We start from the raw sequence: 12074 nt of genomic DNA, 5'->3' as shown, positions 1-12074 counted from the left end.
CACCTAGCTCCAACAGACAAGAGTCCTTTGTCCTACCCTGGTCATTCCACAGATATATAAACCCACTAGCCATCCCCTGCGATGCGTTGCCGTGGCCCAGTCTGGTGATCTCGAAAATAAAGTAATGAGAAAGTGTTGGTTTCGAATAAATGTAATGTCTTGATGCTAAACAGTATTTCTTGCTGTTTCTTTGTCAGTGTTGATGTGGAGAGTGTCTGGTTTGCCTACTCTGGAACATGCAACATATTATTGTCCTTCTTTAGGGGTCCTTTTCAAACCTATGATACTATATCTCACTGTGTGTGTGAATCATATATATGTATAGCTATGGCTGGAATGCTCCTTTTCAGGAGGGCTTTGATTACGTTTTTTTGCCCTGGTGAAGGGAGTTGGACTGGATGGCCTTAAGTATTTTCTGTTGGTCATAGGGGTTCTGGGTGGAAAGTTTAGCCCAATTCTATCGCTGGTGGGATTCAAAATGCTCTTTGATTGTAGGTGAACTATAAATCCCAGTAACTACAACTCCCAAATGTCAAGGTCTACTTTCCCCAAACTCCACCCGTGTTCATATTTGGACATATGACATAATCGTGCCAAGTTTGGTCCAGATCCATCATTGTTTGAGTCCACAGTACTCTCTAGATCAGGGGTCCACAAACCTTTTAAACATAGGGCCGGGTCACAGTTCCTCAAACTTTTGGAGGGCCGGATTATAATTTGAAAAAAAAATATGAATGAATTCCTATGCATACCACATATCTTATTTGTAGTGCAAAAATCACTTAAAAACAATACAATAATTAAAATGAAGAACAATTTTAACAAATATAAACTTATTAGTATCTCAATGGGAAGTGTGGGCCTGCTTTTGGCTGATGAGATAGGATTGTTGTTGTTGTTGTTGTTGTGTGCTTTCAAGTCATTTCAGACTTAGGTTGACCCTGAGCGAGGGCCGGGTAAATGACCTTGGAGGGCCGCATCCGGCCCCTGGGCCTTAGTTTGAGGACCCCTGCTCTAGATGTAGGCAAACTACAACTCCCAAACTCAAGGTCAATGTCCACTAAAACCCTTCTTGTGTTTCTGTTGGTCATGGGAGTCCTGTGTGCCACGTTTGGTTCAATTCCATCATTGGTAGGGTTCGGAATGTTCTTTGATTGTAAGTGAACTATAAATCTCAGCAACTACAGCTCCCAAATGACAAAATCAATTCTTTTAAGTGAAGGACATACATTGGGTTGTTAGGTGTCATGTGTCCAAATTTGGTGTCAATTCATCCAGTGGTTTTTGAGTTCTATTAATCCCACAAACGAACAATAATTTTTATTTATATAGATTTTCCTAGTTCCAACAGACTTCACTATCTTTGAGGATGCTTGCCACTTGGCCATGGTGGTACACGCTCTGGTCACATCCCGCCTTGACTACTGCAACGCTCTCTACGTGGGGCTGCCCTTGAAGACGGCCCGGAAGCTTCAGCTAGTCCAGCGCGCGGCAGCCATGTTACTAACAGGAGCGGGACGCAGGGAGCACACAACGCCCTTGTTGTTCCAGCTCCACTGGCTGCCGATCTGCTACCGGGCCCAATTTAAGGTGCTGGTGTTAGCCTACAAAGCCCTAAACAGTTCCGGCCCAAAATACCTTTCGGACCGCATCTCGGCCTATGAGCCCACGAGGGCCTTGAGATCGTCTGGGGAGGCCCTTCTCTCGATCCCGCCCGCTTCACAGGCATGTCTGGCGGGGACGAGAGAGAGGGCCTTCTCGGTGGTGGCCCCCCGGCTGTGGAACACCCTCCCTGTTGACATCAGACAGGCGCCCTCCCTTATGTCTTTCCGTAAGAGCCTAAAGACATGGCTATTTGAGAAGGCATTTAACTGAGTGCTGCATTAACTGGTAATGTCAACTGGAACGGAATATGGATTACGAGATTGGTTATGATTCTACGATAAGACGGAGCGGATTACTTTAGTGTAATTATATTATTGTGTATTAGTGATATGTTGATTTTTCGTTATTGCTTTATTGTAAATTGTCTTTTATATGTTGTACACCGCCGTGAGTCGCCCTAGGGCTGAGAACAGCGGTCAACAAATGCAGCAAATAAATAAATAAATAAATGCAGGCAAAACGTCAGGAGGGAATGCCTCTAGAACATGGCCATATAGCCCGAAAAAGCCTACAACAACCCAGTGATTCTGGCTATGAAAGCTTTCGACAATAGACAGAGAAGCACCTGAATTTTTCAACAACACTATGTGGATTCTGAATAGGAGATCAGGTTGCCCAGTAGAAAAAAGCTTGGACTTGCTTGATGGTCCATCAGGCAACTTAGTCCTGAAAATAAATGCCATTTCTGATTTGCACACATCAGAAACCTTCATTTAGAACTGCGCAGCTTTCAAATGATCTGCTTACAAGCACAGTATTCAAAGGTTGTTCAGGAATAAGCGCATCTGCCTTTCCTAGCTTGTGATCCGTACATATTAAACTGGGCTCTTGGAGTGCTGATGGATTTTGGTGCGCCTGGAGACTAGAAGGCTAGAGGGAAAGAATGGGAGCCTCAATGCATCACGGCAGGCCTGGGGAGACTCCTGCATGTCTGAGTGGCAGCCTTTGAAATGTATTGATTTTTGTCTCTGGCAGCTTTGATCAGATTGTCAACATGGGGCCTGACAAGGACTTGTGATGATGGGCAAGTGATAAAAGTATTTCCTCTCCAGAGGAAAGACAGATCCAGGCTGGTCTGTGTCGTCCCCCAACCCCCATCCTTACATTATGTAGGCCTGCAAATAAATGACTTGCCAGGCAGCAAAGTTCATTCACTGATCATCTCTACTTGCAACCAGGCAAGAGGATGTTGAGAGGAAGCTCTAGCAGAATTAGATATTTTGTTCCCCCACTTTATTCTGGGGCAGGGGATGGAGGAAAGTGGCTCTGCATTTAGCTTGTATTATTTACACAGACTTTAAAGGGATCTTTTGATCTGGGTGCCATCTGTAACATGTCAATAAAGAAAGAAAGAAGAAGGAGCATATGGAGGAACTAGATGCCAGCAAATGCATTAAAACTCTGCTCTGATGGGAACATTTAAGCATCCCCAGTCAGTTATTGAGTTGATCTTTGGAAATGCACTCTTAGGTAACTGAAGTAATGAAGTTATGCTTACCGAGCCCGTGGTTGCTAAAATGCAACCATAAAGGCTCAGGAACAACTTGGTTTTATTATTATTATTATTATTATTATTATTATTAAACTTTATTTGTACCCCACTAGCATCTCCCGAAGGACTCGATGCAGCTTACAAAGGCCAAGGCCTCAACACACAATACAACAATATTATTATTATTATTATTATTATTATTAAACTTTATTTGTACCGAGCTTGAGCACCTCAATGATGTCATGAGCGAAACCGTGAAGGGACACCCAAGACGGGACGGTTGTGGCAGAGAGGTCAGACCAAGCGTGATCCCTGGGGAAGGCAATGGCAAACCACTCCAGTATCCTTGCCAAGAAAACTAAATGGACCAGTACAATCAGAGATATGTCGGTATGCCATTGGAAGATGGGACTCCCAGGTCGGAAGATGGCCAAAATGCTACTGGGGAGGAGCAGAGGATAAGTTCAACTAGCCCCAGATGTGATGACGCAGCTAGCTCAAAGCCGAAAGGAAGGCTAGCGGCCAACGGTACTGGAGGCGAACGACGAATCCGATGCTCTAAAGATCAACACACCATAGGAACCTGGAATGTAAGATCTATGAGCCAGGGCAAATTGGATGTTGTTATTGGTGAGATGTCAAGACTAAAGATAGACATTCTGGGGGTCAGAGAACTGAAATGGACTGGAATGGGCCACTTCACATCAGATGACCACCAGATCTACTACTGCGGACAAGAGGAACATCGAAGAAATGGAGTAGCCTTCATAATTTATAAGAAATTCGCTAAAGCGGTGCTTGGGGAAAGGCGTATGGCAAGGCTGCATACTCTCACCCAACCTTTTTAACTTGTATGCAGAACACATCATGCGATGTGCGGGGCTGGATGAATGCAAAGCTGGGGTGAAAATTGCTGGAAGAAACATTAACAACCTCAGATATGCAGATGACACCACTCTGATGGCCGAAAGCGAGGAGGAGCTGAGGAGCCTTCTAATCAAGGTGAAAGAAGAAAGCGCAAAAGCCGGGTTGCAGCTAAACGTCAAAAAAACCAAGATTATGGCAACAAGAATGACTGACAACTGGAAAATAGAGGGAGAAAATGTGGAGGCCGTGACAGATTTTGTATTTCTAGGTGCAAAGATGACTGCAGATGCAGACTGTGGCCAGGAAATCAGAAGACGCTTACTTCTTGGGAGGAGAGCAATGTCCAATCTCGATAAAATAGTAAAGAGTAGAGACATCAGACTGGCAACAAAGATCCGCCTAGTCAAAGCCATGGTATTCCCTGTAGTAACCTACAGATGTGAGAGCTGGACCTTAGGGAAGGCTGAGCGAAGGAAGATCGATGCTTTTGAGCTGTGGTGTTGGAGGAAAGTGCTGAGAGTGCCTTGGACTGCGAGAAGATCCAACCAGTCCATCCTCCAGGAAATAAAACCCGACAGCTCACTGGAGGGAAAGATACTAGAGACAAAGTTGAAGTACTTTGGCCACATCATGAGGAGACAGGAAAGCCTAGAGAAGACAATTATGCTGGGGAAAGTGGAAGGCAAAAGGAAGAGGGGCCGACCAAGGGCAAGATGGATGGATGGCATCCTTGAAGTGACTGGACTGACCTTGAGGGAGCTGGGGGTGGTAACGACCGACAGGGAGCTCTGGCGTGGGCTGGTCCATGAGGTCACGAAGAGTCGGAGACGACTGAACGAATGAACAACAACAGCATCTCCCGGAGGATTCGATGCGGCTTACATAGGCCAAGGCCTCAAAACACAAGATAACAATACAATCTAAGCAAATCAAACAATTAAAACAGAATAAGCAAAAGAACAACAAGCAATAAACAATATACTAAGACAATAAGACTGGGCCGGGCCGGAGTAATGGGTACAAGAATTAAAAGTGCTAATGTGACAGGAGGTGTATATGAGGCTTCTAGGGTGAGTGCGATGTGCAATGTGCAGTAATCATTGGTTCTAATAAAGTGCTTCTGGGACTTTACAATACAAACCAAAGGCAAATTAAAAACAATTAAAGCAATATAAACAACAAGCAATAAACAATACACCAAGACACAATAAAACTGGGCCGGGCCAGAGTAATGGGTACAGGATTAAAAGTGCTGATGTGACAGGTGGAATATAAGGCTTATAGGGCAAGTGCAGTGTGAAGTGTGCGGCAGTCTTAGTTTTAATAAAGTGCTTCTGGGACTTGGTATTGGAGATTTCCTATTCTGGGAAGGCACATCAGAACAGCCAGGTCTTCAACTTCTTTCTGAAGACAGCCAATGTAGGGGCCTGTCTAAGATCTTTGGGGAGGGTGTTCCAGAGTCGGGGGGCCACCACAGAAAAGGCCCTGTCTCGTGTCCCCACCAGACACGCTTGCGACGCAGGTGGGATCACGAGCAGGGCCTCTCCAGATGACCGAAGTGAGCGCGTGGGTTCGTAGACAGAGATGCGGTCACGCAGGTAGGATGGTCCCAAACCATTCAGGGCTTTGTAGGTAAGCATCTGCACCTTAAATTGGGCTCGGAAAATAAACGGCAAGCAGTGGAGCTCCTTGAACAGGAGGGTTGACCTCTCTCTTTTCATTGGTGCAAGTTAAAATGACGGTATATGTTGCAGATGCAGATCAGAAGCCTGCAGCCAAAGAAAAGGCTTATTATTTATTATTTATTTACTGTATTTGAATACCTCCCTTCTCCGCCCTCAGGTGACTCAGGGCAGTTTACAGAGGCAACGTTTTGATGCCCAATACACCATAAAACATTTAAAAGCATGAACACGTAATGTAAAACCATAACAATAGTATTAAAAACATACATCGGGTTGTTGTAGGTTTTTTCAGGCTATATGGCCATGGTCTAGAGGCATTCTCTCCTGATGTTTCGCCTGCATCTATGGCAAGCATCCTCAAAGGTAGTGAGGTCTGTTGGAAGTAGGAAAATGTAGGGAAAGTATATCTGTGGAATGACCAGGGTGGGACAAAGAACTTTTGTCTGCTGGAGCTAGGTGTGAATGTTTCAACTGACCACCTTGATTAGCATTAAATGCTTGGAAGTGCCTGGGGGGAATCTTTTGTTGAGAGGTGATTTGTTTAGAGGTGATTATATTTCCACAGATATATAAACCCAGGCATATACATGATGAAATGGACTTATGCAATTGCTCTGGACATGTTGATATATGCCAGACTTTGTTTGCACACTTAAGCTTGGTTACCTTGTTCGAAGCAAGGATGAACAAATCTGTCAAATGCGTTTCCAACATTGACATTATCCTTTTCCTGTTTCCAAGGTCATACCCTGCTGGTTCCACTGAGATTTTTTAAATTGTGCACATTTTAACATGGTCATTTTAATGGATGCATGTCCCCATTTACTAAAGCATACCTTTGCCTTTTTATGAGTACAGTATATGCAGTTGTTCTTATGCACTTTTTTCAAATATATATTTCCATATTTTTTCTTTCTGTTGCAGAATGTATGACAAGTCTAGAGATGTATGACTTCCAACCAGAAATTGCACCTATTTCTGTGTTCGATCCAAAAGGAGTGGATCAGGTAAACCTGTTTTGTTTGCTTGTTTGTTTGATAGTTTGTTTTTCTCGATGATAATAATAATAATGATGATGATGATGATGATGATGATGATGATGATGATCAAACTGCAAAGACTGGCACAAGCCAGTAAAGGTGGTCCCAGTGGTGATCGGCACACTGGGGGCAGTGCCTAAAGACCTTGGCCTGCACTTAAACACAATCGGCGCTGACAAAATTACCATCTGCCAGCTGCAGAAGGTTACTGGGATCTGCACGCATTATTTGCCGATACATCACACAGTCCTAGACACTTGGGAAGTGTCCAACATGTGATCCAAATCAACAGCCAGCAGTGTCTGCTGTGGACTCATCTTGTTGTGTTTATAATAATAATAATAATAATAATAATAATAATAATAATAATAATAATCTTTATTTATAACCTGCCTCCATCTCCCTGAAGGGTACTCGGGGTGGCTAACATGAGGCTGAACCCCCCCCCCCCAAATACAGCATAATTAGACACAAAACAACAGAAAAATTACATCACAACAAAATACATAAAGTAACGAAATAAAATACTCAGTGTAAAATAACATAATAAAAATCAAACACAAAATCTGTTTTGCCCAGATCTATAGCAGGCATCTTCGAAGGTTGTGAAGTTTGTTGGAAACTAGGCAGCCTCACAACTTCTGAGGATGCCTGCCATAGATGTGGGTGAAGCATCAGGGGAGAATGCTTCTGGAACATGGCCATACTGCCCAGAAAACTCACAGCAACCCAGTGATTCTGGCCATGAAAGCCTTTGACAACCTGCTTGAGAAACACTGATCTAGAACTACACAGTATTGCCACCACTGCAAAAGCTGGTGTCCTTCCAAAGTGAGATTTTCTCTAAATGGGTTCTTAATCCTGTTTATTCAACTTTCAATCTGCAAAGAATGATTACCCTGATAGGATATTTTACTATTTATTAAATAATTATTTTTTAAAAAAGATCCTTAAGTACTTAACAATGATGAAATGTGTCTGTTTAGTGTTTAGTGTTTAGTGTTTAGAATTGTTTAAAGCAATTCTTAATTTTGCAAGCAAGGGAGAGAATAGTAGTAAGTCAAAATCTGGAGTGATTCCAAATTGTGAGAGAACCAATGTGCTGTCTGAAGAAGAAAACAAGAACGGAGGCCTATTGCTTTGTTTGTTTTATTCTTGGCCTATGGAATCCTTTCACAAGAAAAATCCCCTAAAAATCAAAGCAGCAGTAGCTATTTATATATATTTGTAAGCCTACAGTAAACACTCTGATGGAGTCGTCTCCATTCATAACCCGACAGTCAGTCACTTTCTTGGGATTTGGACCACTTCTTGTTTCCCTAGAAACATATCTCGACTTGCTTGCATGCTGGTCGCTTCTGGAATCCCACTGGAGCATTGCAGCGCACCCAAATACCTGGGAGTCACTCTGGAACATGCTCTTACCTACAAGAAGCACTGCCTGAACATCAAGCAAAAAGTGGGTGCTAGAAACAATATCATACGAAAGCTGACTGGCACAACCTGGGGATCACAACCAGATACAGTGAAGACATCTGCCCTTGCGCTGTGCTACTCTGCTGCTGAGTATGTATGTCCAGTGTGGAACACATCTCACCATACTAAAACAGTGGATGTGGCTCTTAATGAGACATGCCGCATTATCACGGGGTGCCTGCGCCCTACACCACTGGAGAAATTACACTGCTTAGCCGGTATTGCACCACCTGACATTTGCTGGAAAGTAGCAGCCAATAGTGAAAGGACCAAGGCAGAGACATCTCCAGCTCATCCCCTGTTTGGGTATCAGCCAGCACGCCAACGACTTAAATCTAGACATAGTTTTCTAAGATCTACAGAGACACTCGCTGGAACACCTCAGCAAGTGAGAGTCCAAAAGTGGCAGGCTCAAACCCAGCACTTCAACCAATGGCTGATACCAAATGAGAGACTCCCTCCTGGGCACACAGAAGTCTGGGCAACTTGGAAGGCGCTGAACAGACTGCGCTCTTGCACCACGAGATGCAGAGCCAACCTGCAGAAATGGGGCTACAAAGTAGAATCCTCGACATGCGAGTGTGGAGAAGAGCAAACCACTGACCTCCTGCTGCAATGCAACCTGAGCCCTGCCACATGCACAATGGAGGACCTTCTTGCAGCAACACCGGAAGCACTCCAAGTGGCCAGATACTGGTCAAAGGACATTTAACCAGCTACCAAACTCACAAGTTGTGTATTTTTCTGTTTGTTTGCTTTGTTCTGTTAGAAATGTAATATAATGGATTGGCTGCTCTGACACGACAAATAAAAAATATCTCGACTGGTCTAGTACCTCCCCAAACTAAATTAAAATACAGACTCCAAGTTTCATGGGATGTTGCTGTTGGAAACAGCAACTATACAAGCCTTCTATACAAGCCTTCTATACTAGTGATTTCTTATGTACTGTATATAATTCAGATTGCTTACTGTCTTATCTATACATGTTTTGGTATGCAGCTTCCTTAACTCTATGTTGTTTGAGATTGTGAGAGGGTGTGCCGTTAGTCTCTGAAGCCCTGGGTCCAAGGAGTTTTGCAGCTGAGAAGCTTTCCCTGTTCCCTCTTTTCTCAATGGCTGTGAAAGTCGGAACAAACACAACCCCCAGTCCAATGGCCTATGTTGAAGGCACAGAGTCTTCCTTTTGATGCCAAAGGGCTGGTTTGAAGGCGCTTGGGCCTCCTCAACGTCATCCAGGTTGAACTGGTCATGAAGTATGAGTCCCAAGGGTAAAACCTGAGAATAATGAGATATAACTTATCCAAGGGCTTTTAGAGCCAAGTCCTTTTTCACGTCCACCTGCTGAGATGTTTGATGGTGGAATGAAAAGAAAGCCCTGCCCACTTCCCCAGGAAGGGGAGGAGCCAAACAATTAAGCAGGGAAGGCAATTCAACAGATGCAAACAACATTGATTGACAGCTACAAATAACCAATCAATCCAACTATACATTTACAAACTAGGCAAGTTTGGGCATGATATACAGCAGTGGTTCTCAACCTTCCTAATGCCGTGACGCCCGAATACAGTCCCTCATGTTGTGGTGACCCCCAAACATAACATTTTTTGTTGCTATTTCATAACAGTCATTTTACTACTGTTATAAATAATGTAAATATCAGATATGCAAGATGTATTCACTGGACTAAACTGGGCACAAATACCCAATGCACCCACGTGTAAATGCTGGTGGAGTTGGGGGAGGATTGATTTTGTAATTTGGGAGTTGTATTTGCTGGGATTTATAGTTCACCTATAATCAAAGAGCATTCTAAACTCCACCAGCGATGGATTTGAACCTAATTTGGCACACAGAACTCCCATGACCAACGGAAAACACTTGAAAGGTTTGGTGGGCATTGACCTTGAGTTTGGGAGTTGTAGTTCACCTATATCCAGAGAGCATTGTGGACTCACGCAATGGTGGATCTGGACCAAACTTGGCACAAATACTCAATATGTGCAAATGTGAAAACTGGTGGAGCCTGGGGAAAATAGACCTTGACTTTTGGGAGTTGTAGTTGCTGGGATTTATAGTTCACTACAATCAAAGAATATTCTGAACTCCACCAACGATTGAATTGGCTCAATCTTCCAACATGGAATCCCTATGACCATCAGAAAATACTGTGTTTCCTGATGGTCTTTGGTGACCCCTCTGACACCACTTCACTACCCCCTCAGGGGTCCCGACCCCCATTTTGAGAAACACTGATATACAGTTTAAACCTCTGCACTTTAAAGTTCTACACATAGGTGGCGCCACTCACGCCATCACAGAGGGACTGCCGACCATGTGATCAGAGAGTGGCTGTGAGTTTTCTGGGCTATATGGCCATGTTCCAGAAGCATTCTCTCCTGATGTTTTGCCCACATCTATGGCAGGCATCCTCAAATTTGGTGTCAATTTGCCCAGTGGTTTTTGAGTTATGTTAATCCCACAAACAAACATTACATTTTTCTTTATATAGCTACATACATACACACACATTACACTGATAAAGGAGATTTCAAGCTTTAAAATGCAGAAAAGACCAACCAAAATGATCAAGGAAGTGAGGCAACTCCCCTGTAAGGAAAGATTATACCATCTGGAGCTCTTTAGCATAGACAATTGGTCAAGAAACACTTACTTACCTAGGCGATCCCTCATAGTCCGAGGATGATGGTCCTCCAAGGTCGGTGTTCTGTCGGTGGGTCCGTAGGTGACTGTGGAGCCCTATTCTTGATCTGTATCTTCTCCCGCAGTGAGGGCATCGGTTTCCAGATGGAAGGCAGTCCCGGTCTGGGTTGCCTTGACGCATCTTTCTCTTGGCACGTTTCTCTCTTTCGCCCTCCATTTGTGCCTCTTCAAATTCTACAGCACTGCTGGCCACAGCCAACCTCCAGCTGGTGTGCTCAAGGGCCAGGGCTTCCCGGTTCTCAGTGTCTATGCCACAGTTTTTAAGGTTGGCTTTCAGACCATCTTTAAATCTCTTTTCCTGACCACCAGCATTATGTTTTCTGTTCTTGAGTTAGGAGTATAATAACTGCTTTGGGAGATGGTGGTCAGGCATCCAGACAATGTGGCCGGTCCAGCAGAGCAGATGGCAGAGGACCATCGCTGCAATGCTGGTGGTCTTTGCTTCTTCCAGCATGCTGACATTTATCCGCTTGTCTTCCCAAGAGATTTGCAGGATTTTCCGGAGGCAGCGCTGATGGAATTGTTGCAGGAGTTGCATGTGACGTCTGTAGCTAGTCCACGTCTTGCAGACATATAGCAGGGTTGGGAGGACAATAGCTTTTATAAACAAGCACTTGGTATCCCTATGGATGTCCCGGTCCTCAAACACTCTCTGCTTCATTCGGAAAAATGCTGCACTCGCAGAGCTCAGGCGGTGTTGAATTTCAGTGTCAATGTTGACTTTTGTGGAGAAGTGGCTGCTAAAGTAGCGGAAATGGTCAACATTTTCTAATGTTACACCATTAAGCTGTATTTCCGGCATTGGAGAGGGATTGCCTGGTGACTGGTGAGAAACAAATCCCTGATTATACAAGTGTACTTATATATGGTGTTGATCAAATAGATGCGGATAGTTTTTAATCCCTCTTCCATAATATTAGGAACTATAAATATTTATTTATTTATTTATTTATCGTGTCATCAGCAACCATACCATTGTGTTACAATTCTAACAGAACAAAACAAACACACAGATTAAAAAGGAAAGAAAAGGAAAAAAAACACACAGATTTTGCAAACTTGGTAGTTGGTTAAATGTCCTTTGACCAGTATCTGGCCACTTGGAGTGCCTCTGGTGTTGCCGCA

At 43.8% G+C, this 12074-nt stretch overlaps 1 protein-coding gene across 1 annotated transcript in view; it reads left to right on the top strand.

The window, feature by feature from the left end:
* CDON (cell adhesion associated, oncogene regulated) overlaps positions 1–12074 on the top strand; it is a 128797-nt gene that overhangs the window by 42139 nt on the left and 74584 nt on the right. Inside the window, exon 2 of the mRNA XM_060787489.2 lies at positions 6634–6716. The gene's annotated coding sequence lies outside the window, so the exon portion shown is untranslated. The remainder of the gene's footprint in view (positions 1–6633; positions 6717–12074) is intronic.

The sequence above is a fragment of the Anolis sagrei genome, chromosome 7, assembly GCF_037176765.1.
Source record: "Anolis sagrei isolate rAnoSag1 chromosome 7, rAnoSag1.mat, whole genome shotgun sequence".
Classification (NCBI taxonomy): domain Eukaryota; kingdom Metazoa; phylum Chordata; class Lepidosauria; order Squamata; family Dactyloidae; genus Anolis; species Anolis sagrei.
Note: the sequence above shows the minus strand (reverse complement) of the source record. Positions and strands in the feature narration are given on the sequence as shown.